Raw genomic sequence first — 21,597 nt, 5'->3', positions numbered from 1 at the left:
CTGCTACATTGCTATTAGTGATAAGTACCCCACAGGGGAAACCTCTATAACCTTCATACTAAAGCTTACACTATCTAGCTCTGCATACTAAGGACTATTACTACATCTGCATTATCTAAGATTGCTAGCTCTTGAGCCTACTACCACCTGTTCTTGCACTGGGTTGATCTCTCCTGTATGTCCACCTGCTACTCTGTCATCTGCTACCATACATGATTGCTAAACCTATCTGCATCCCATCTGCTACTATCTTACTTTCAAGAACATTTCCTTTCAAGTGTCTGTCATCTACCATCTCTACCCAAACTGTCTCTTCAGCCTATCATCACTGTGTTACTATATACATAAGTCACTCTAGGAAACATCTTATTGAGTGTGTGTATTTACTTGCTGAATTGAGATCATCCACACATGATGAGTCATTGGGAGTTGGGATTGGTGTCTCAGCGTTTCTCTACATGACTACTGAAGTTGAATATTTCTGCAGCTGAAAATCCACATCATACATAAAACGCAGGAGCGTTACAGATTGAATGAACCACAAATGGATTCAGCAGAAATAACCACTCAGATGACACAATTAAAACAGCAAGTAACTGCGTTAATACACGCACTTGCTGAATTAAAAGAAGACAATCAGGCTCTGTCGCAGCAGGTAATTAAACTGACACAACTTACCACTGCTCAGTCCCCTGAACCCAAAATAAATCCTCCTTTGGTATTTACAGGCGATCGCAAAAAATTTCGCGAATTTAAAAACGCATGTGAGTTACTTTTCTTGCTAAAACCCCGTACCTACCTTACTGATCACATTAAGGTTTGTACTATTATTTCTTACCTAACAGACGATCCTCGGGCCTGGGCAGACTCTCTTTTTGAGAAAAGCGATCAGCTTCTCAACTCCTATGCCTTGTTCCTAGCAGAACTCACTAGCCTATATGATGATCCCAATAGGCAGAGTACTGCCGATCTTCAACTAAGATCCTTGAAACAAGGTAGGAGACCTGTAGAAGACTTTGTCGCAGAATTCAAGAGATGGACCCTTGATTCAGAATGGAATGATGCATCTCTGAAAACCCAATTTAGGCTTAGCCTATCAGAGGCCATTAAAGACGAGCTCGCCCGAGCGGATCTGCCAAAAACCCTGGATGCATTGATACAACTCAGTATCACCATAGATAGAAGACTACGAGAAAGAAAGGCTGAGAAAATGGGAATGCCATTATCCAGTTCTTCTCGGATTTCGGCCGTTGACCCCTTTCCTATGGAGGTAGGAACCATACGCCCACCTCTATCAACTATGGAAAGAGCCAGAAGACGAGCTGGTAATCTCTGCTTGTACTGTGCATCCCCGGATCACAAGATAAAAGTCTGTCCCCTAGTCTACAAAAAGAAGGGTGAGTGTTCACATGTCCTCCTAGGGGGATTGACAACTTCAATCACTAACCCTTATCTTTCTGTTTGCTTAACATTACAGTGGGACCAGAACAGGATTACTACTAAGGCCATGATTGACACAGGATCTTGTGGAAATTATATTGACATACGTTTTGCTGCTTTAAATAAAGTTCCTATTATTTCTAAACTTAAACCTGTCTCAGTGAGTCTTATTAACGGTGTTCCTTTATCCTCTGGTCCGATCACTGATCAGACACAGGCACTCCTAGTCACTACTAACGGGTCTCATATGGAGACCACTACCTTCGATCTAATACCTTCACCCCACTTTCCCATTGTTTTGGGACTTCCCTGGTTGCACACACATCAACCAACCATAGATTGGAAGGAACGGACCCTGGCCTTCCTCTCTTGCTATTGCGAGGGTACATGTAACCTCCCGTCTTTCGGGAAGATCCTGTCTGTGGTAACAGATGAGATTGCACCACTATGTTATCAGGATCTCTCTGAGGTTTTTCTTGAGAAAAATGCTCAAGCACTACCTCCCCATCGAGACTATGATTGTAGTATTGATCTACTCCCAAATAGAAAATTGCCGTTCGGTCATGTTTATCCTCTTTCACAGGATGAACTTTCCCATCTCAAAGACTATTTGGATGAGAATTTGAAAAAAGGTTTTATTAGACCTTCCACTTCTTCCACAGCAGCAGGACTCTTTTTTGTCTGCAATAAGGACTCAAGTCTCAGGCCTATCATCGACTATAGGCAATTGAATGCTATTACAATAAAAGATCGCTATCCTCTACCGCTTATCCCTGAGCTCATTGAGCAGGTGCGTGGAGCTACCTATTTTTCAAAATTGGACCTGAAAGGAGCATACAATCTCATTCGAATCCGTGATGGACACGAGTGGAAGACTGCATTCAGAACCAGATACGGATTGTTCGAATATCTTGTAATGCCATTCGGGCTATGCAACGCCCCTGCAGTTTTTCAACGATTTATAAACGATATTTTCAGAGACTTACTAGATGTCTGTGTTGTGGTATATCTGGACAATATACTTATATATTCACGATCCCGGTCTGAACACATAAGACATGTAAGACTAGTATTATCGAGATTGCTTGCACACAACCTTTATGTGAAACTGAAAAAATGCTTGTTTCATAAAGAAGAGGTACTGTTTCTAGGCTACATCATATCCAAAACAGGAATCGAGATGGACATGAGTAAGATATCCTGCATTCAGGATTGGCCTACACCAACCACACGCAAGGCGCTACAGCGATTCCTTGGATTTTCGAATTTCTACAGGAAGTTCATCAGAAACTTCTCTGCCATTGTGAGACCCCTCACACAGCTCACTAGCATTAAAAAACCATTCAAATGGTCAGATGAAGCAAATAAAGCTTTTCACCTGTTAAAGACAAGGTTTACTTCTGCTCCCATACTACGCCATCCAGACCCATCCCTCCAATACATTCTGGAAGTAGATGCGTCAAACATGGCAGTAGGAGCAATACTCTCCCAACGACCAACTCACACTTCACCACTTCATCCAGTCGCCTTTTTTTCTAAATCCCTAAGCAGTCCAGAGATAAACTACCCCGTGGGTGAAAAGGAACTGCTTGCTATAAAATTGGCTCTGGAGAATTGGCGACATCTACTCGAAGGCACCCAATTACCAATACTTATATACACGGACCATAAAAATCTCCAATATCTTCAGACTAACAAAACTCTCTCTCACCGACAGGTACGATGGTCACTATTCTTTCTAATGTTTAACTTCCTAGTGACCTACACACCTGCAGATAAGAACAAAAAGGCGGATGCACTATCACGACTAACTGAAGAAAACTACTTTGAAATCCCTTCCGTTCCTATAATACCTCACAAACGCATTATTGGAGTTGTCCGTTCCTTGAAGGAAGAGGTTTTGCATGGTATAAGTTTGGATTCACCTCCACCACAACTAAATACTGATGCAGAAGGCTTCCTCTACTACAACGACAAACTTTACATACCACCTACCATACGCACCAAGATCTTGGAATTATCGCATGATGTGCCTATGGCAGGACATATGGGTATGACAAAGACTCTTAATCTGATTACCAGGCAATTCTGGTGGCCTGACATGAAAACATCTATACAAAAATTCGTCTCTTCATGCAATGTCTGTGCCAGGTCCAAAATTGACACTACGAGACCATCCGGTCTACTATGCAGTCTACCAATACCCCAAACTCCATGGGAAGTTGTGTCCTTGGACTTTATAGTGGAATTGCCTCCTTCCAAAGGATTTAATACCATCTTAGTGTCAGTGAACCATCTGACAAAAATGGCACATTTCATTGCTATTCGCAGACTACCTTCGTCCAAACAAACGGCAGAACTCCTGATGAAACATGTCTTTAAGTTACATGGTATCCCAAAAACTCTTCTGTCTGACCGTGGATCACAATTTATTTCCAAGTTCTGGCAAGAACTATGTCACATACTACGGATCGAGCGGAAGCTCACTTCTCCTTACCATCCGCAGACCAACGGAGAGACTGAAAGAGTCAACCAATGCATCGAGCAATATTTACGTTGTTACACTTCTTACCAACAGGATGATTGGGTGGATCTTCTCCCTCTGGCAGAATTTGCCTACAACAACGCAACCCACAGTACGACCAAGCAGAGTCCGTTCTACTTGAACTATGGGTTTCATCCCTCTATTCTTCCACCACGCATCCTTCCTTCAAATAACCCAGTAGCCTCAGACTATCTTACCCAAATAAAGGACTCTCTGGGTTTGCTTAATACTACCATTGCACACGCTCATAGTCAACAAAAGAAGTACTATGATCTTCGCAGAAGACCTTCTCCTCAGTACGCTATCGGGACCTCGTTTGGCTCTCAACAAAAAATTTAAGACTGAAAATCCCTAGCAAAAAGCTTGGACCTCTGTTCTTGGGACCTTTCCCAATCAAGAAACTTATTGGAAAAGCTGCAGTACAGCTTACATTGCCAATAGACCTCAAAATACATCCCATTTTCCATGTGTCGCTACTGAAGCCCCATGTTCCTGACCAAGGAATAAGGCCTACTATCCCACCTCCTCCTCCTGTACAAGTTGAAGGTGGAGAAGAATATGAGATAAAAGAGATTCTGGATTCTTGTATCCACAGAGGAAGACTTCAGTACTTGGTTCGATGGAAGAACTATGGGCCCCAAGACGACACCTGGCTAAACACCTCTGACATACATGCCTCTAGATTAATCCGCAATTTTGATGCGAAGTACCCAGACAAACCAGCTCCAGAGGCCTTCAGGAGCCGGCCTTAAGGGGGGGGTACTGTAATGTTCTGGTACCTTTTGGGTACCCTAATTACTCTTTCATAAGTGTATGCGCCCCACCATTCTCTTTTGGTAAGGTGCGCATACACCTTTAAGACTGATGCTGTCATCACTGAGCGCCGGACTGGATGGCTATTTAGATCGCCGGCTCTCACTCACATGTGTTCGTCAAACTGCTTTGTGCCTTGATGCTAACCTGTCTTGAAGCTCTCATGCTTGCAAGCATACCTCGCTGTCGGAACCACGCTGCGCTGATCCCTGTATCCCGCTACCGGATCATCCGCTCTTGCCGAACCTCTCCTCTGCTACATTGCTATTAGTGATAAGTACCCCACAGGGGAAACCTCTATAACCTTCATACTAAAGCTTACACTATCTAGCTCTGCATACTAAGGACTATTACTACATCTGCATTATCTAAGATTGCTAGCTCTTGAGCCTACTACCACCTGTTCTTGCACTGGGTTGATCTCTCCCATATGTCCACCTGCTACTCTGTCATCTGCTACCATACATGATTGCTAAACCTATCTGCATCCCATCTGCTACTATCTTACTTTCAAGAACATTTCCTTTCAAGTGTCTGTCATCTACCATCTCTACCCAAACTGTCTCTTCAGCCTATCATCACTGTGTTACTATATACATAAGTCACTCTAGGAAACATCTTATTGAGTGTGTGTATTTACTTGCTGAATTGAGATCATCCACACATGATGAGTCATTGGGAGTTGGGATTGGTGTCTCAGCGTTTCTCTACATGACTACTGAAGGGGAATATTTCTGCAGCTGAAAATCCACATCATACATAAAACGCAGGAGCGTTACAGGCGGAAACCTAACACTGCACATCACCCTGAACACACCATCCCCACCTTGAAACATGGTTGTGGCAATATCATGTTGTTGGGATACTTTTCTTCAGCAGAGACAGGGAAACTGGTCAGAGTTGATGGGAAGATGGATGGAGCAAAATACAGGGCAATTTTAGAAGAAAACCGATTAGAGTCTTCAAAAGACATGAGACTGGGGCGGACAATGATCCTAAGCATACAGCCAGAGCTACAATGGAATGCTTTAGACCAGGGGTCTTCAAACTATGGCCCTCCAATTGTTCAGGAACTACAATTCCCATCATGCATAGTCATGTCTGTGAATGTCAGAGTTTTACAATGCCTCATGAGATGTGTAGTTCTGCAACACCTGGAGGGCCGTAGTTTGAGGATGCCTGCTTTAGATCAAAGCATATTCGTGTGTTAGAATAGCCCAGTCAAAGTCCAGACCTAAATCCAATTGAGAATCTGTGGCAAGACTTGATAATTCCTGTTCACAGACGCTCTCCATCCAATCTGGAAGAGCTTGAGTAATTTTTCAAAGAAGAATGAGCAAAAATTTCACTCTAGATTAGGGATCGACCGATTACCGGCAAAGCCGATATATATCGAGGGCTGATTTGCACTTTCCCCAATATATCTGAATTGGCCCCGGAGGTTACCGATATTGTCGATATTTTGAGACGTAGCCTATACCGGAGTGATGCCTGCAGCTAGAGGCATCACCCCGGTACTGGCTGAGAAGCTGCTCGGCTGTCACCACAAGACACAGGAGGGGACGCCCCCCCCCCTCCCGCCGCCTTTCGCGGCTCGCCCGGGTCCCCCGTCCCACCGGGAGACCCGGGCAACCAGCCTGCATGGCCGCCAAAGACCCGATTAAAGCCGCATTCGGCTCTGATCAAGTCTCCATGTAAAAACCCGGAAGTGATGTCATGAGTGACATCACTTCCTGGTTCTGTCTGGCGCCAGATTAAAAAAAATGACAACATTCAAAACAACCAAACTTGGTGTTTTGAATGCTTTTAAGTGCAGAGTAGGGGTTTGGGGTCTTTTAAACACCCAGATCCCTCCACAAGAGTACCTGTCAAATAAAATTTTCTTTTTTGTACGGAAATATTGGCCATTATCGGCAGATACCGATATGCATTGGCCAAAATATCAGGATCGGCAATGAAAAACCGATATCGGTCGATCACTACTCTAGATGTGCGAAGCTGGTAGAGACATCCCCAAAAAGACTTGCAGCTGTAATTGCAGTGAAAGGCGGTTCTACAAAGTATTGACTCAGGGGGGCTGAATACAAATGCACACCACACTTTTTAGATATCTATTGGTAAAAAAATGTTAAAAACCTTTTATCATTTTCCTTCCACTTCACAATTATGTGCCACTTTGTGTTGGTCTATCACATAAAATCCCAATAAAATACATTTACGTTTTTGATTGTAACATGACAACATGTGGAAAATTTCAAGGGGTGTGAATAATTTTTCAAAGCACTGTATTTGGCAAAAGAGGGACATACCGAAAAAGACTTTTCAAGGCACTGTAACTGTAACAATACTACTGTCAGGAAACGGATGCTCATACTCGTGCAGCTAATTGCTCGTGCACATGTGTCAGCACACAGACAAGCTCTGGCCAGTAATCAGTGTGCATTGACACATAGACGCATCGGCGTGCACGTCAGCTCGCAATGGCACACGCCCAATCTCAAGAAAGGGTGCCAATCTGGCTATTTAAAGGAAGCCCTGATGTGAGCCAGTCTCTGACCCTGGCAATTATCTGCTTCTGAGTGTACTCCTGCTCAAGTCATCCAACCGTGTTCCCAAGGTTCTTGATTTGGGTACCACAGTGCAGTCTGCCAACCATGATCCTTTCCTGAGGAGTCCCACCTGCTACTCATCTACTTGCACCTGTACTACTTTGAGCCTTATACCTCTGTCATCACATTCAGGGATGCTTGGGCCAGAGCCACATAGGAAGCCTATAAGATGGTGCAGTCTACTTTCTCCCCTGCAGGTGGCACTATCCACAGTGGCACTGCAGTTGGAGAGGATGACAGAAGGAACATGGTTCCTCTATGGTTTCCTGGGTCACCTGTGAAGAGATCCGATTACATGCTGCTGCCCCATGTGATTCTGGCAACCATCTTGGGTCAGGAAGAGCCTTTTTAAGGCCCTGGCTCCCAGGTTTGGCACGCATTTGATGAGTTGGTAGAGTGGGGACAGGTACCAAACACGTAAGTAATAACAGAAGTCCATGACTCAGTGCAGACAAACCTCAGTTTGAAAGCAGCCCAGTGTAGCAAGTGTACCAGTGCAGAGAACAGATATTTTCCAAACGACTATACAATCCAAGCGCTCACTCTATTGGAAATTGTAGGCATGCCACTCTCCTCAGATGGGAAAACTCCACATACTAAAAGCAAACAAGAAAGGAGGCGCAAAGGCCTAGTGCATTACCCTTCGACACCTTTTAAAATTTGTTAAAATACCAAAAACATACTCACAAAACATTAAGAGTAAAATCGCATAAAACATATCCACCACAGTGTGGAAAAGGACACGTCCATGTGCTAGGACAGCTGACGTATTTCAGGAGACATGCCCCCTTCCTTTGACGCATTTCAGGAGACATGCCCCCTTCGTCAGAGCTAGTCCATTATCCTAGAGGCTGAAATTTATACTGATTAAGAAGAGAACAAGGTGCCTCTAAGTGCAATATAGACCATTTATTTGAACATAAAAGGGTTAAAACAACTTACAAGAAGAATGAAAGTCAAGAGCAGAAACTGGGGATGTATTAACAGCATATCTTTTAAGCTGGAGGAGCTGATGCTCATTTGTCCAGTGTCCAGGAGGCTGCTTGGTGTGTCGGTGTGCATACAGCGTGGTGGAGCTTCCGGTAATCACGCTGGAATGCACACGGCCGGTGTCAGATGCGGGTGGGCGGTAACATGTTTCGGAGCATGCGCAGCTCCTTCATTAGACCTCCGCCCGCTGAAGGTCAATTGATTTAGAAAAGACAAGTGGGGCCGGAAATGGAGGGGCTAAATGATTACATCATGCCTGCTCATAAAAAGAGAACAAAGGAGGGGAGAAACGGGGGAAGGGATGGGCATACATGTCAGCATCGTATCTGTATTCTACCATGATCGTACGTGTATGGACAATTTAAATGAGGAGATAGAGAACTAATGGAAAGAAAATATCTAAAAATAAATAGAAATAAAACTGAGAGATTAAAACCAGAAGTAGGAGCAAAAAAATAGACATAAAATTCTCTACAAAAAAAGAGGGAAGAGTGGGAGAGGTATACTATGGTCCTAGAGTGACTCTATATTGATGTTATTGGTCATACATAGACGAAAAATGTATATATATATAAGTCACTATAGACCATATTGACATCTGGGAGAAGGAAGGATTATAATAAACTTCTAATTCTTTGTTTATCTCACCTGGTGAAAAAACTTCAAGAGCGTATATCCAATAGGTTTCTCTGCTGCAGAGGCGTAAAAACCTTTCTGCCTCAGGGAAGGTGGTAGGGATAGATTTAATGATCCATACATTTAAACCAGTGGCGGATTTTCCGTGATGTTTGGCGAAGTGTCTGGGAATGCTATGTTCGTCCTTGCCAGTCTCGATGGACCGGCGGTGTTCTCCAAAACTCTTCTCAAAGTACCTATTGTGCAGGCAACATAATGGAGGCCGCAAGGACAGGACAGTGAATATACCACATATTCAGTTGAGCAAGTATAAAATTATTTTATGGGATATGTTTTCCTTTTATAACAAACTCTTTTTGTCCATGATGGACGAAACTACACGAGAGGCATAGGGGTTGTTTACATTGGTACATCCCGATAATGGAAAATAATTTGAGTGATTGTGATATATGTTTAGTGGATTTTAGTTTACTAGGCGCTATTTTCCCTTTTCTGTATGAAAATCTGGGTGTTGTTGGTATACTGTTTTTTTAAGTGAGGATCATGTTGTAGTATGGGCCAGTGCTTCTGCATAATATGTTCCATATTTTTATATTGATTATGAAACTGGGTGGTAAAACGAATTATGTTTGCCTGGTTTTTAGCCTGAGATTCATGGAGATCAGGGGTGGTGTATGCAACATATGCTTCCTCTATTAAGGAAGTTGGGTAGCCCTTTTTCACAAATTTTTGTCCCATGGATTTATTTTGGACTTGATAGTCCTTAAGTCTGGTGCAATTATGTCGAAGCCTGCAGAATTGGCTCTTGGGTATATTATTTAACCATGGTGACAGCTGTTGTAATGCAGGAAGGAATTCCCGGAGGTAGGTTTGCTATAGTTTTTTGCATAAATCTGGCCATTGTCATGATACAGATCTAAATCTAAAAATGCTAAATGTTCCTTATCTTGAACCAAAGTGAAAGATAGGCCCATGTTGTTGTTATTACAATGACAGACAAAACTTGAAATGTCATTAGTGTCCCCATCCGAAATGATGATAATATCATCGATATGTCACCCGTAAAAGACAATGTGTGACAGGTATGGATTATGGGTCCATATGTGTTAAGAGTCCCAGTGGCCCTTGGTAAGGTTAGCATACGATGGGGCAAAATTAGTTCCCATGGCAGTACCATTGATTTGTAGGTATATAATTATCTTGAAACTGAAAGTAATTATGTGTTAAAAGTCGTATCTAGAATAATATTTAACCTGGTTTGAGGGGAAAGTTTGATGGTCCAATAAGAAGGTTTGTACAGATAGCATGCTGTTCTCACGTGGGACGGATGTATACAAGGATTGGACATCCAGGGAGAGCCAAGAATAGATGGATTCCCATTGATAGGGGTTCAGTAATTCTAAAAGGTGTAAGCCATCTTGTATGTAAGACTGTATGTCCTGTACCAATGGCTGTGGGAAGAAATCTACATATTGGGAGAACCCACTGGTTATTCTATCCATAGATGCAACTATAGGCCTGCCTGGGGGCATGATGGCATCTTTATGAATTTTAGGCAGGGGATAAAAATATGGTGTGTGATGGTATTTCTTAACTAGAAATGATGCCTCATTTGAAGTGATAATCTGTTCTTTTTGTGCCTGACGTACCAACGCGGTAGCTTCTGTGGTGAATGCAGGAAGGGGGTCTTGGGGTATTCTAACATATGTGTGTGCATCCATCCCCTAGTAGTCTAGTGGCTTCCCTGATATAGTCTATCTTGTATAATAATACTTCCACCCTTGTCAGCAGGTTTTATGATGATGTTTGCTTTGGCTTTGAGAGAATCGAGTGCTGACCTTTCTACCGGTGTAAAGTTATGCCTAAAATTGTTGTCGTTTGTTGCACATTTCCAAAAATTCAGTAAATACAACTCGCTAGAAGGTTTCTAGACATGGGCCTTTGGGTTGGGTGGGGTAAAAGTTAGATGGTGGTTTAAAAGAGGTATGTTTAATAGGGGGGGAGTTGATAAGATGTTGTGTAAAGATAAATGCCCCAGCTCTTTATTGTCATGATCTAAAGATGGTCCGGTTCCTTCCTGGCATAATTCCTCGAGGATATCTAGGGCGATTAGCTCATCCCTAGCTGTGTATGCGTGGGGGGGTCTGAGGTGAGAGCAAGCTCAAATTTATACTAACCATACAGGTATAGGTTCCCCTGTTTAAACCGCTGATAGTTCATCAAAGCCCCCTAATGGGGCTTCTAAAAAAATTGTAAAAAAATAAAACTTATGTAAAATAATAAAAAATAAAATAATACAAATAAAAACTACTGAAACCATTCACTACCCTACTGACACCGTCTACTGCTCTACTGACACCATCAGTATATACAGTATACACATACACACACATATGTATTTGAGCTTTGAGGTGCACACCCTAATACAATAGGCTGTGGACACCTATGAGTATAAGTAAAGTAAAGTATAAGTAAAACTGCTTTTTTTTAACGGTACCCTAGACAAAAATGCAAGCCCTGCTGCAAGGGTAGCTTTGAGCTTTGACCAGCTGGAAAAACGCACACCCCCATCCCAATAATATAGATGGTAAAGGCAAATTTGGACTTTAGATGAAACACCATGTTAACACAATGTTTCATGTTAACACAATGTTGATGATGAAACACCATGTTAACACAATGTTTCATGTTAACACAATGTTATCAGGGATGGAGACGCTTGCTTTACAGGCTGGTGTTTCATCTAAAGTCCCAATTCGCCTTTACCATCTATAATATTGGGATGGGGGGTGTGCGTTTTTCCAGCTGGTCATTTTTTAGTTTGCACCCTATGGCTTCCACATAGCCATTTGTTTTTCAATACCAGTCATGGCTGGGAACATGGTTGGGGAAGGATTGGGCCACCTCCAGCTCACCTGTTTCCCATCCATCCATTAGCATTTATGTACTCCCATGTTTGGAGACACTCAGTAGACACTCAGTTTGAGTAATGTTAGGTAGTGTTTAGGACTGCAGAATACACAGGGTGCCTTGGAGTGGCCTGCAGCTTATACATGCTTTTGCAAATGTGTGTTAACTAAACCCCTGTTTTTAACCTATTATGTTAGACAGGTTTATTTGGTTTGTCAGCAGACTGGTGGGTAAGTATAGCAAACTAAGGGCTGGCTGGTTTCCACACACACAAACACCTCATTTAATCCCCTTTTTTTCTTCAGTTCTGTTATATACAGCGATGGAGACGCTGTGCAGTGCTCGCCGGTGTCTCATGTAAAGTCCCAAAACTGCCCAAAATTTTCCATGTTATCAGGGATGGAGACGCTTGCTTTACAGGCTGGTGTTTCATCTAAAGTCCCAATTTGCCTTTACCATCTATATTATTGGGATGGGGGTGTGCGTTTTTCCAGCTGGTCATTTTTTAGTTTGCACCCTATGGCTTCCACATAGCCATTCGTTTTTCAATACCAGTCATGGCTGTGAACATGGTTGGGGGAGGATTGGGCCACCTCCAGCTCACCTGTTTCCCATCCATCCATTAGCATTTATGTACTCCCATGTTTGGAGACACTCAGTAGACACTCAGTTTGAGTAGTTTTAGGTAGTGTTTAGGACTGCAGAATACACAGGGTGCCTTGGAGTGGCCTGCAGCTTATACATGCGTTTGCAAATGTGTGTTAACTAAACCCCTGTTTTTAACCTATTATGTTAGACAGGTTTATTTGGTTTGTCAGTAGACTGGTTGGTAAGTATTGCAAACTAAGGCAGGCCATAGACGATTCGAATTTCGTTCGAAAATCGTAAATGGCAGTGTTATCGAACGATTTTCGTATCGTTAGTGTGGTATGTAAAACGTTCGATTTTCGTACAACAGCAAAAATTCACATATCCAACATGTTGGTTTTTTTGCGAAAATCGGCCGAATTTCGTATCATTAGTGGGGGAGTTGTATGATTTCGCCTAACAAAACACAGAACAGTAGGGAGTGTGTCCGGTAGAGATGTGGTTAACAGGCACAAAAAATAGTGTTTTGTCGTACGATTTTCGGCTCACATTGATGGTACACTCGATGATGTGCACGAGTGCCGCTTTCGTTTATCGAACGATAAATCGTACGTAATTCGAATCGTCTATGGCCTGCCTAAGGGCTGGCTGGTTTCCACACACACACACCTCATTTAATCCCCTTTTTCTCTTCAGGTGTGCTAGTATCCGGCATAATGTTTAGGTCCCCCAGGCAGGCTGTATCTTTGCCTTGAAAGACACCACTGGGACTTTAGTAGAAACCACTTTTATTTACCAACAGGTAATTACCATTTCCATCTTGGATGTAGGGCCCCATGGTCCACATATATAGTATATTGATTGCATGATTCAGAAAACCTACCAACGCTCGTGATGAAGAACCCAATTACTGTCAATAGCCCCGCCCACACCTGAGTGTTTAGTCGCTTGAAAAAGCACAAAAGGTTTTTTTTTGCGTAGAATTGTAAGTTTTTGATCTCTTAGGGCTCATTCGAAGGGGTGATCAGTCTCATCCTCTGGACAGAGCCACTGGCAGGTTTAATTCAGCATTGGCACGTTGAATTCAATTGGTTGGTTTTGTTTTGCAGTTTGGGCACTCAGGCTCAAAAAAGTTCGCCATTACTGGATTAGACCATCTGTCGAGTTTTTATCTGCTTTCTGTGCCCCTGCTGGGAAGATTCACCCTATTTGTTCTGGTGACTATCCAACATTTTAAGAGTGGTCACCAAAACAGGAAGTGTGGGGATAACTTCTAATGTCACCAGTTCCAGTGACAACTGACTAAGCTTGCATTGGATGAATCTTCTCTTACTTCCTGTTAGTTCTGGGACAGGAAGTGAAGGGCAATGGAACTCTAAAAAAAAGGAAAAAAAATTGACATGGGTCCTCCATTTTTACTGCTCTATCCAAAACAAAAATACATGGCTTTACATACACCATTGTCATCAGGACAAGAACTGAGAATAAATGTCTCCAATGAACGTAGTAAAATCACTAGTAAAAAACTAGTAGTAAAAAAAAAAAAAAAACCCAAAAAACCCCAGATAGTATTAAAAAAAAGAAAAGGACAGAGTTTCCAATCCACTTTAGAGTGGTCACCAAAACAGGAAATGTGTGGATATGTTCTAATATCACCAGTTCCAGCTACAACTGCCTAAGAGGGAATATGCCTTTACATTGGAGGAATCTATTCTTTCTTCCTGTTAGTTCTCTGGGACAGGAAGTGAAGGTCAATGGAACTCTAAAAAATTGTACGAAAAAAAAAAAAAATTGACATGGGTCCTTAATTTTTACTGCTCTATCCAAAACTAAAATACAAGTTTTGGCTTTACATACACCATTGTCATCAGGAAAAGAACTGAGAATAATGAAAGTAGTACAATAACTAGTAAAAATAAACTATTAGTAAAAACAAAAAAAAAAAACCCAGATAGATTTAAAAAAAGAAAAGGACAGAGTTTCCAATCCGCTTTAGAGTGGTCACCAAAACAGGAAGTGTGGGGATATCTTCTAATGTCACCAGTTCCAGTGACAACTGCCTAAGAGGGGATAGGCCCTTGCATTAGTTCCTGTTAGTTCTCTGGGAAAGGAAGTGAAGGGCAATGGAACTCTAAAAAATAGGACGAAAAAAAAAAAAAATTGACATAGGTCCTTAAATTTTACTGCTCTATCCAAAACTAAAATACATAGTTACATAGTTACATAGTTAGTGAGGTTGAAAAAAGACATCAGTCCATCCAGTTCAACCTATGATGTGTGTGTGTGTGTTTGCTTTTAACCGTACATTGTATACCCCTGTATGTTGTGGTCTTTAAGGTGTCCATCTAATAGTTTTTTGAAACTATCAATGCTCCCTGCTGATACGACTGCTTGTGGAAGAGAATTCCACATCCTTACCGCTCTTACAGTGAAGAACCCCTTACGCACTTTAAGGTTAAACCGCCTTTCCTCAAGTTTTAGCGAGTGGCCACGTGTCTTATTGTATCTCCTTTCTCTGAATAGTTTGTTCCTTATGCTCGGGTCTCCAGTACAGTATTTGTACATTGATATCATATCCCCCCTCAATCGTCTCTTCTCCAGAGAGAATAGGTTCAGTGCTTGTAGTCTTTCCTCATAGCTGATGTCCTCCATTCCCCTAATTATTTTTGTTGCCCTTCTCTGGACTTTCTCCAGTTCCAGCACGTCCTTCCTGAGGACCGGTGCCCAGAACTAGACAGCATACTCCAGATGTGGCCGGACCAGAGTCTTGTAGAGCGGGAGAATAATCTCTTTATTTCTGGAGTGAATCCCCTTTTTTATACAACCCAGTATTCTGTTGGCTTTGCTTGCGGCGGCTTGGCATTGCATGCCACTGCCAAGCCTGTTGTCTACCAGTACCCCCAAGTCCTTTTCCATCCTAGACTCACCCAGAGGTTCCCCCCCTAGTGAGTAGCTTGCTTTCTGGTTTCTGGCCCCCAAGTGCATTACTTTACATTTTTCAACATTAAATCTCATCTGCCATGTAGTTGCCCACCCCTTTATTTTGTTCAGGTCCGCTTGCAAGGTTTCCACATCCTGCATAGAAGATATTGGCATGCCTAGTTTAGTATCATCCGCAAATACTGAGATTGTACTAGATATCCCCTCCTCCAGATCATTTATGAATAAATTAAACAGGATTGGTCCCAGGACAGAACCCTGGGGGACCCCACTTTCCACACCCGCTCAATCCGAGTACTCCCCATTAATCACCACCCTCTGGACTCTCCCCTGGAGCCAGTTCTCTATCCAGGTACTCACCTTATGGTCCATACCTACCTTCCTTAGTTTGTACAGTAAGCGTTTGTGGGGAACGGTGTCAAAGGCCTTTGCAAAGTCCAGATACACCACATCCACAGGCTTTCCTTTATCTAGGTGGCAGCTCACTTCATCGTAGAAGGTTAATAGATTGGTTTGGCACGAACGATTTTTCATGAATCCATGCTGATTACTACTTATAATACCGTTTTCATTACTAAAGTCTTGTATGTGGTCCCTTAACATCCCCTCCAAAATCTTGCAGACTACTGATGTTAGGCTGACCGGCCTATAGTTACCCGGGATATATCTCGGCCCCTTTTTAAATATTGGTACCACGTTGGCTTTTTTCCAATCAGCTGGCACCATACCCGTCTGTAAACTATCCTTAAAGATCAAGAATAATGGTCTGGCAATCACCTGGCTGAGCTCATTAAGAACCCTCGGGTGCAAGCCATCCGGTCCCGGGGATTTATTTATGTTAAGTTTCTCTAGTTTAGCTCTAAGTCTATCTTCTGTTAGCCATGGCGGCACTTCCTGAGGTGTATTTTTTAGTTCGGCCTTACAAGCTGGGTTCGTGTAGCCCCCCGATTCCTTTGTGAAGACTGAAGAAAAGAAATTATTTAACACTTCCGCCTTTTCTCTGTCCTCTGTGGCCATTTTTCCTTTATCATCTTTTATGGGGCCAATGTGTTCTGACCTCGCTTTCCTACTGTTTATATACTTAAAGAACTTCTTGGGGTTCTTTTTACTCTCCTCCGCTATTTGTCTCTCATGTTCTATTTTAGCCGCCCTGATTTCGTCTTTACATTTCTTATTACACTCTTTGTAGTGCTTAAATGCTGCCAATGACCCCTCAGTCTTGTATTTTTTGAAGGCCTTTTCTTTAGCTCTAATATACATTTTTATGTTGGAGTTTAGCCACCCAGGGTTTAGTTTTGCTCTTTTAAATTTATTTCCCTGTGGAATGCACTGGCCCAACCCCTTGTTAAGTATGCTCTTGAAGCACTCCCATTTTTCCTCCGTGTTCTTTGTTCCCAGGGTTCTATCCCATTTGATATTTTCTAGCAGCGAGCGCAGTTTAGGGAAATTGGCTCTTTTGAAATTCAGCGTCCTTATATTACCCTTGTGTTTCCAATTACTGTAATTAATACTGAAACCAATTGACCTATGGTCACTGTTCCCTAAGTTTTCCCGTATTTCTATATCCGTGAGCAGGTCTGTATTGTTGGTAATCAGTAGGTCAAGTACCACATTGTTTCTTGTCGGTGCATTCACCATCTGACCCATGAAATTGTCCTGCAAAACATTTAGGAACTGCCGAGCCTTGGCTGAGTGCGCGGTTCCTTCTGCCCAGTCTATATCCGGATAATTAAAGTCCCCCATTATAATGACATTTCCCATCCTTGCTGCCAATCCTATCTGTAACATGAGGTCCGCCTCACCCTCCTCCCTCTGGTTGGGGGGCCTATAGCATACGCCCAATATTACCTTCCCCACCATGCCTTCCCTTTGAAGCTCTACCCATAGGGATTCTGCCTCGTCCTTAGCTCCATTATTAATATCATCCCTCATATTTACCTGTATACTGTTCTTAATATACAGACATACCCCTCCCCCTTTTTTACCCTCTCTATCCCTGCGATAAAGGGAATACCCCTGAATGGTCGCCATCCAGTCATCCAAGTTTTGGCTTTACATACACCATTGTCATCAGGACAAGAACTGAGAATACATTCTCCAATGAAAGTAGTAAAATAACTAGTAAAAAAACTAGTAGTAAAAAAAAAAAAAAAAAAAAACAGATAGTATTAAAAAAAAAGAAAAGGACAGAGTTTCCATTCCGCTTTAGAGTGGACACCAAGACAGGAAGTGTTACCAGTTCCAGTGACAACTGCCTAAAAGCCGGTTCACGTTTGTGCGGCTTGCGAGATCGCATGTAATTCAGAGCGCACTGCTCCTTCATTACATGCGATCTGATGTGCGGATGCAAATTCAGCCATACACTTTGTATGGCTGAATTCGCACTGTATCCGCACCAAAGACGCACAGGACCCTTTTTTTCAGCCGCATCAGGATTGGATCGCACAGTGGTTCACACTTGTGCGATCCGATCCTGTGCGAACTGTCAGATCGCACTGCGATATGCGATCAAACGGGGGTGTCGTTAACATTTAATCGACACCCCCTGCGTATCGCATATGGCAGTGTGAACTGCCAGATGTGCGGAAGCGATGCGGGAACAGGCTGCAAATTCGCAGCCTTTCCGCATCGCACAAGTGTGAACCGAGCATAAGAGGGAATATGCCTTTACATTGGAGGAATCTCCTCTTACTTCCTGTTCATTTTCTGGGACAGGAAGTGAAGGGCAAAAAAAATGGGGGGAAAAAACTACAGGGTCCTTAATGTTTACTACTCTATCCAAAACTAAATCAAAAGTTTTGGCTTTACATACACCATTGTCACCAGGGCAAGAAACGAGAATACATTTCTTCAATGGTAGTAGTAAAAAAACGAGTAAAACATAGTAGTAAAAAAAACAAAAACAGTTAGTATTAAAAAAAGAAAAGGACAAAGTTTTCAATACATTTTTTAATTAAAAAATTAAAAACAAAATTGGCTGGACATGCTTTTAACCCAGGTCAGTGATTCAGACAATAATAATACCAGACTTGGCATCACAGCCAAGAAACCAGCATTTTCAGCAGGAGGTCATCCTCCAACCACTTTAAACAAAAAAGGAAATCAAGTAGATCATTAATACAATTATATGTAACAAGATAAATGAGACAAGTTATTTACCTGATGCTCATGCGGTGTGACTTTCTTCCTATATCAAAGAAGGTGGATATTATATTGACCCCCCGTGTCCGATAGCCAGAAACAACTTCTTATGCTATGTGGGGATTTTGACAATCAAGGTGATAAGACTCCACAAGGCAAGCGATTAATCCTCCAGTGAGCGTTGGTAATGGGTTAGGCATTTCCCTAGTTTAAAGCATGACCTAGGAAGGGCAGATCCCAGCAATGAGGTTGGCCGTCTCGGATGATAACATTGGGGTAGAGTTCGCTTATCACTGTACAGTGAGCCAGCAATCATTAACCATGAGCTTCAGGCGGAAGACCTGGGAGTGTACACTGAGGTTATCAATTCACTATGGTAGTTTCGATGATTATGTCTCTTGCAGGTATTTTCCGAAGGAGAGCCGTAAAAAATTAACATTACGTCTATTTGACTTTTACAGCAAGAGGCGTATGTGCCAGCCTTCCTCGTGGATTCTTTTTTCAACTTTTGGCAAATAACACTGAGCAGGGAGACTGTTACATAGAGTTGAAGGAGTGCATTTATTAAAAAAAAATGCAGAACTTTTCGTCCTTGAAGCTTCCATGTATGTTCGTTCAATGCGAAATCAAATGTTACTACCGTAGGTTATTTTCTCTCAATTTACTTATAGCATGTGTAGCACTGACCCCCGAAGGGGCTGCTGGTTTGATCTGGGCCTGCACTCTACCAATAAACCCACTAACTTGGCTCAATCCCCTTGGCACAGCTGTGATGCAATGCAATACAATACAATGTAAGATAGTACAAAATACCTGTATTGTCACTCCAGGATAAGACAACAGCACAATGGATGTCAATATAAACAATTAGAAAGAAACAGTATACATATATATATGTCTATACCTGGGAGCTCCCCCTACTTTATAAGCTATGTGTGAGATCTCACTTTTTGAGTACTTAGTCCTGGATCTTCTTTTCTTCGCTAGCTAAAGTGGCTCCTTGTGATTTGTAATCCACAGTTTTGGTGAATTAAATTTAAGCGAAAATGCTTCTGGTGTAGCTGTAACAACTATTTTAACATTTCTTGAGACATCAAGGTAGATAGGCCTCAAACCTTCTCAGTATCAGTTGCTCTGCTCCTTCGTGGGACTATAATTCCCAGTGAGGCTTGTATATGAGTCTAACTGCATGTGAGATTTAACAAACTGTGGGCCCGCTCACCCACTGGATAGAGGCTCTGTGTGGTGACTTTTGTCCGGTGACTGAAACTTGCTTCTCCGTCAGCTGGACCAATCGCTCCATTCAGCCCCACTGGGTGGATCCCGTCCTCCGATACTCGGATGAGTGTCTCTGGGTCTCTGCAATCTTGCCACCGTCTCCCCACAGGTCCTCTCAGGCAGGCCACACGATTCCAAGAGACCTAAAATGGCTGCTCCGGCCCCTTTTATCCCCTACCCAGCATGCCCTGCACAAGAAGGTGTTCATGGGTAGGTTACCAAACCTCCCAAAACCAACAGTCACTTCCTGTCTCTTTCAGAAGAAAAACATATCTGCATTACCAGTATTTGGTCACTAGATGGCTCCAACTACTCAAGCATAGTAATGTCCATGGACGTTTTATTAAAGTATACAGACACACATCAACATAGGAGAATATCAGTGCTACACACTCCCCCCTACTTTATCTATTTGGTCCTCCAAAGAGGTTTAAATTGCTAGCTCTATCTTGTATTTTAGCCTCTATACGGTCATACAATACAGACAGAGGAGCTTCCCACCAGTTGTCATATGATGGGAAGCTATCCTGTGCACTCACAGCTGAAACTACCGTGTCTGGTACAGATGTGCCAAGGGATGAGGTGGGGCTGTCCCTTACTGAATCGAAAGTAGAAGGACCAGGCAGTTCAAGGTTTCTTTTGCTGACAAACTGAGATGCTTCAGAGCATTCACCCAATGTATCATAAGTCAGTCTGCGTGGTGGGCGAATGTCTCTCTTTGCTCTTTGCGCTTTTGGAGTGTCCATTCCTTTTTGACAAATGTCATCATCCCTCCTCTCAGTGACTAAAGATGGAGAGTAAATAAGAGTACTGGGCTTTTTTGCAGGATGAGTTGCCGGCACAAATTCTGGGGCCTCTGCCCTGAGAGTTCCAATATTATCCTCCTCTACATCTGAAGAGATATCCGCATCTGTTTCTGAAGCTTCCGGAGGCCACAGCCAACTCATCTCTACTTCCTCATCTTCATCTGTAGAGGGTGCAAGCTGAGACCTGGTTATTGGCCTACACACATCAGTGGATGTGGATGGGGATTCCCCCTCTGTGCTTATCCTGACTGCCTATGTGAGAGGTAAAAGGTGATTCCGATGCCAGGTTTTTACTGGCCCAGTGTTTCCTTCTGGCTTGATTTCATACACTGGGAGCCCTGGTAGCTTCCTACACACAACGTAAGGCTGTGATCTCCAACGATCCGCCAACTTATGCTTGCCTGGGATGCCTAGATTTTTTAGCAGAACCCGGTCACTTGGTTGAAGATCCTGAATTCTTACTTTCAGGTCAAAGTTCCTCTTGTTCCTGTTCTCTCTGGAGTTCGAGGTGGCTTGAGCCTGCTTGTAAGGCTCCTCCACAGCCTGTCCACATACCCTCTATGGGAGGTCTCTGATGTGTGATCCAAGGAGGAACCAAAAGCCAGGTCCACTGGTAATCGGGCTTCACAGCCGAACATTAATCTGTAAGGGGAATACCCAGTGGCGTCACTTTTGGTACTGTTGTAGGCATGAACCAGTGCAGTAATGTGTCTACTCCAATGGGGTTTCTGTTCTGCAGTCAACGTCCCCAACATATTCAGGAGTGTCCTGTTGAACCTTTCCGGTTGAGGGTCCCCTTGTGGGTGATAATGAGTAGTCCTGGACTTTTGTATGCCTAGTAGATTCATCAGTCTCTTTATCAATTTGCTCTCAAAGTCCCTTCCTTGGTCTGAATGTATCC

The 21,597-nt window shown here is 42.8% G+C and overlaps 1 protein-coding gene across 2 annotated transcripts in view; it reads right to left on the bottom strand.

Moving 5' to 3' along the window:
* LOC309546509 (beta-1,3-galactosyltransferase 5-like) overlaps positions 1-21,597 on the bottom strand; it is a 404,656-nt gene that overhangs the window by 134,046 nt on the left and 249,013 nt on the right. The window contains exon 1 of one of the 2 annotated variants that reach the window (XM_082246249.1): positions 18,631-18,886. The exons of the other annotated variant lie outside the window; for it this stretch is intronic. The gene's annotated coding sequence lies outside the window, so the exon portion shown is untranslated. Of the gene's footprint in view, positions 1-18,630; positions 18,887-21,597 lie in introns of those variants that run through there. 2 annotated transcript variants of the gene reach the window in all.

Source organism: Pelophylax lessonae (genome assembly GCF_965119305.1).
Source record: "Pelophylax lessonae genome assembly, chromosome: 2".
In the NCBI taxonomy this organism is placed as follows: domain Eukaryota; kingdom Metazoa; phylum Chordata; class Amphibia; order Anura; family Ranidae; genus Pelophylax; species Pelophylax lessonae.
This window is presented reverse-complemented; position numbering and strand designations above follow the sequence as displayed.